This window comes from Aythya ferina (assembly GCF_964211825.1).
Source record: "Aythya ferina genome assembly, chromosome: 6".
Lineage (NCBI taxonomy): Eukaryota > Metazoa > Chordata > Aves > Anseriformes > Anatidae > Aythya > Aythya ferina.
Window position 1 is genome coordinate 35,857,162 of NC_140303.1, and position 5,562 is coordinate 35,862,723.

The following is a 5,562-nucleotide window of genomic DNA, read 5'->3' on the forward strand; positions in this document are numbered from 1 at the left end:
TGTTTTATTAAAGGAAAATCAAGCCAACCTAGGCCTGTAAATGTTACTTCACAGGCAAAGAAACCCTTATTAGCATTCCCTAGCTGCTGCTGCAATTCTTTCAGAGAAGTTTTATTGCTGCAATATATATTCTCTGCCTGCTACTAGATTTCTGTCTTGTTTATGGAATTTAAATGGTGTATTAGACTAAATTCTTCACCCTGTCTGTTTCCAGAAAGAGAGATCCTAGACAGATGAGTTGATGAAAGGAAAACCAAATAGAAACAAAACCCCTTACACCTTCCAATTAGAATTCAGCAAACAGCCATGTTTCTATCAGATATCAAATTCTCTGCTGACCTCTGCTGAAGCTGTCATGGAAGCAAGAGCAAAGAAGAAGCAGTCTGCAGTTGCAAGAGCCACTTGTTATCCTGAGTCCTGGGCTGCACCACCTTTATGCTGTGAAGATGAAGAGCCAGAAGTTCAGCTCTGCAGACTTAGTTCCCCCTGCCATGTGAGGGATGAGCCCTGGACCTTCATGCACCCCAGGGCAGGTGCTGCAGTCTGCATTCCCCTGGCCACCACGTAAGGTGCCCTCCACAGGCAGTGTAACCTCACTCAAACACAAGACCACGTATGAAACAGGGAAAAATATGTTTAACAGATGAGGAAAAATCTGCTCTGGCAGACATAATAAAACTACATCTATATGAATAAAAATCAGTGCTTTAAGGAGCATGTTAGCCACATGCTGACCTCTTAAACTGGCAATATCCAATGGGTGACCATCCTTTCCTCCTCCCTCCCTCGTCTGCTGACTCCCAGGGCAGGGTCTGGTGCACCTCTCAGACTCTTCTCCCTAATGAAGCTGAAATCTCAAACGATTTCAGTGTATGGGTATATAGCCTAATGCTGCTGGTTCTCTTTCCATCAAGTCCTCGTGAAGAAGGGTCCTCAATGCAGAGCCAGCAGTGCATGGCTGCACTGAGTAAAAGCCATGTCGAGTGGGTTTGGTCCATCTGGTCTGAAATACCATTCTCCTCTTAGGCAGTTTAGTCCCACTAAGCAAGTCTGAAATGCATATAGTGACTCCTAGGGTGCCGCAGGAAGAAATTAGGTAGTCACTTTGATCAGATGGAGCCTTCTCCCAAACCCTCCATATCAGGAGGGATGGAGGCAGGGAGTGCCTGCCTTTCCCCAGGGTTTCTTTCCATCTGGTAGACAGTTTATATAAATAAAGTCATGCTGTGGCCTTCCTCTTGTTGAAATGGGAGCAGACAGCTTCTTTCCCTGTAGCATTTTGGACCCCAGGGCTTACGTTTAAAGCCAGAAAAACTCTATTGAGCTCAGCGAAGTCACAGCTACATTAAAATGGAGAAGTCAGAAACTTTGACTCCTTAGCACTCCAGCCTTGCCGGCATTATTTTATTTATTCAGCTTGTCTTTCCAGAAAACATCCAATTTAGATAATAGCAAGTGGGAGAACCAAACCCCTTTAGGGATCAGCAGTGGTTGTTATATGATTTCTTAACAACTATTTTCTCAGCAGCAAACAAGTCTGCTACTGAAATGGTACCTTTGTAGCACGTGAGAGCACAGCTTGCAGAACTACTTGGGTCTATTGGAACTAAGAAAACAAAACAAAATGTGAACAAAAATTCATAAAGCAAGATTAAAACGTTTATAGCAAATGCATAGTTTATCAGGCCTCTTTTTCTGTTGGTTAGGTTGTGCTTTTTGGTCACAAAAGGCCAGGAGATGTAGTGCACAAACCTACCCCCCTATCCAAAGAGGGGCTGAACAAAGCTTTGTATGTAATACATATATTATTACATTTTTTTTTTTTTTTTTTTTTTTTTTTTTTGGTGAGCCTAAATTGAAGCTTAATTTTTGTCAGCAATCAGGAAAGCTTAGAAAGGTGCAAGGAATCTGTAGATCCAGATGTCCAGCCACACGAGGACAGTTTGGAGGGTCCACCTGGAGACTAGCCACCCTTACAGACACAACACTTACCCAGAACCTCATCTGAAGACCAGCTCTGGCTTCTCCCCACATTTCACTCCACAACAAAAACATTTCAAGCAAAGAAGTAATGAATCGTAGTTTTGACTCAGCATTTAAACAAGAACCTTAAGCTTGGAGGCTGCCAAGTACAGATAATAAATCTATTTCCACACATCTATTCGTTCTGTTTGTTGTGTACAGTATCGATGGCCTCCCCTTTTTAGGAGTCCATTTTAAATCACTGTCAAATACTCCTTAAGAGTCTTTATTGTGTTTTATTTTCTGATTTCACAAACAAAACAATTTTTTACAGACAGCTAATAAAATTTCCACCCGCCTTAGCTGCTCATACCAGTGCTGCATATCACAACTCTTGACCCAGTTGCACAGGACAGCAGCAATGATATGTTGTAATTGACAGCAAGGGAAGCGGGTTCCTCTGTGTATTGTAGTCATTGCTACACAGATGAAAACAAAAAATATCTTCTGCAGATTACTCTCAGAACTCCCTAGTTGTTCAGCTCTTACAGAGCAAAGGAAATTTACCCTTTACAGTTAGTACTTGGCTATTTATTCTCTCCCTTGTCCTAAAGTCACACTGTCATTTCTTATCCTTAATACTGGCATAGTCCACACAGACTAGGACACACTGTCTAACAAATTCTAATACAAAGAAGGCTTTTCTCCTGAAGAGTGTATAGTCCAAAAGAAGGAGGTTATTTTTAATTGAAAATAAATCTGTTGTTCAAAAAGTGCTACATTACATTGGATTTTCTGTTGTCTTTTTTAGGTTTGTGGAAGAGATAAAGGTAGCTATGCCTGCATTACTCCAACTTAATTTTTGCAGATTTTCCTGAAGCACATTGTTAAAGAGTGGCTATTGCTCCTAAATCAACTTATTGTATCTCCTACTCTACCGCAGGTTTCATATAGCTGAAAGTTTGGATCAGAATTACTCCAGTGCCAAACAAAGATAAGGATGGGACTTCAGACCTCTTAAACCTCATACAGTTTTAGTTAGCCCATCTGTGAAATGGAAATAATAGCACTTTCCTCTCTTATACAAATACTCTGAGACGTTGCAGAGATAGGATACAATCAACTACTCTTGTAATAGGGAAACCACATAATTACCTTGGCCAAGATTAAGGTATTTTGCTCTGAGGATATTTATGCCTACATGAGCACAAGTGGAAGAAATGTTCAGAGTTTGCAAAATGTTAATTAGATTGCATGAGGGAAATTTTAAGGGTAAAAAGCAACATCAGTGTAGCCACCTTACTCCTGCAATTAACTTCTCTCTTCAGAAGGCATGAAGGTATGGCTGGAATTTAGCAGTAACCTGGAATTACAGCTCGTATACACAGTCTCTAAAATGCTCTAAAAGTAAACATAACTGAGCACACTGGTCTAACCCCAGAGCTGACCTTGCTCTGAGCAGGAGTTTGGAATGGAGACCTCTTGAGGTGCCTTCCAATTTGAATTACTCTGAATTACTCTTGTGAAATGCAGAAACAAAGAAAACCTAGCCAGCAACTTGTTATCTATTCATAGAGTCTCCTTGGCCTGGCACAATACCATCGAACCCATAACTGCTGGAGGATATCAACCTGGGGAATGTCTCAGAGCCCTCTGATAATTCAAGCCATCACACTTAATGTATATGCAATAGAGACAGGGTAACTTATACCTTCAGTTGCACATTAACTCATGCATATCACGTCCATATCTGCAGTATCATGAAAGTAATAATGGTTTTATAAACACCTTTGGACTCACAGGGATACTATTAGCAATCTTATCAAATTCCTTGGTATTAACACAGCCCAACCTTACAACTATCTTGACTTGCCTGCTAGTAAAACCTCCTCAGGCATTAGTCCAGGTGCCTTCTCTGAAAAACTTTAAAAAGAACTGCAGGAACTTTGTGCAGATTTTAAATTTTTCAAATTACTGGAATAGTATCAGCAGAGAGCTGTTTCTGAGCAATAGACACATGGGGGTCATGCCTATGCTCCAGAACTTTAGGATAAAGCTGCCTTTAGGGAAAAATTGGTAACTTACACTGACTTGTTCCACTGTCTTGCATTTGGGGGGCATATACAGCCTCACAGGAGACTTGTGTAGGTGAAGGGCAGCATTCTCTGTGCTGCTACTCTGATTGCAGAAGAAGTAGTTACCATTTTAGTGTTTTTCTTAGTAGGAAAGGTTGAGCTAATTTGAAGAGAGGGCAGGTTTGTTGCTATTCAACAGACAGAACCTTTTTTTCCCTTGCATCTACGCAATATTTGTCCCAATCACACTCTCAATAAGAAAGACCTATGCTGTCACAGAAGTCACCATTAAACATCGAGCCACTCTACCTTGTTCAGTTGTAGCATCAGATACACACAAAAAAATCAAATGCTATTTGCATGATATCCTTCATTAGCAAAGGTTAGTTTCACCTCTTGCACTTCTAAGGTTCCTGGCTCTTATCTCTAATTATGTGCTAGCTTGCCCAGCTGCACAGGGAAATTGCACTGATAAAATCTTTAGAACTCACTTAAACCTGCAAGAACAGGTTTGATTTAAATTACACAGATATCACTGACTCTACCTCAGGAACTCTGAGATCAGAATTTGCTGTCTATTATTAATAATAGAAGGATTCAGAATGGATTTGTCATGGAATGTGAAGCAGGGCAAACTTTGCCCCTTGGGATGTGATCTCTGAGTAACAGATTTACTCCAGCATATTATCTGAATAAAGGCCTCAAATGAAACCCACAGAAGTCAATGGAAAGATGCACAGGGGAGCAGGCTGGCAGATCCAGAGTTAGAGTGCTACATATAGCTTTAGCTCCCATACAGCTGCACCTTTCCTGGAGCACAGCTCCCAAGCAAGAAATTTTTGGAGCTTAGGCAAATGGCTGAGAGCAGAGAGCTCCTGAGGCTTTGGGGCTGGACTGGGGAAATAAATGGAAGAAGGACACAAATTAGAGCCAGATACCTCACTTATTATTCTGAGGGGTCCTAAAAATAGGTAGCAGTGCGGCTCGTAGACATAGCAAGGTGTACATAGAACAACTACTAGTAGCCACTAGTACATACAACTAGTCACAGCTAGGTGCAGCATGGAAGTTGGTGTCATGGAGTTGCAGGTTGAGCAGGCAGGAGGCTGGTGAGTTGAGGTGATAGGAACATCACTTGCTTCTTGGGGCACAGCTCCCCCCTGGAGCTGGGATCCTTCTGAGGGCAGTAATCAAGCTCCCCTTCACCTTTACTGGGCAAGGCTCTGGTGAAGGAATTGGGACACATGAGAAGAATATCAAAATGCTTCTCCAACTTCTCTAACCACCACCTGCCAGGCCATCTGCTGCTGCTGCCAGGGCCACCTGGGCAAATCACTGCTTGGATGGAGCAGCAGGAATAGCAACCATCGAAAGGGCAAAAATGACATCCCATCAGCCTGAAGCCACAGTGGCCTCTAGAAACTTCATGCAGAGCTGTTCCCACTCCGACCAGGTGTACTGCAGCCAACACACCGCAGTCACCAGAGAAGAGGGACATTTGACAGAGTTGACATATGTTATATCT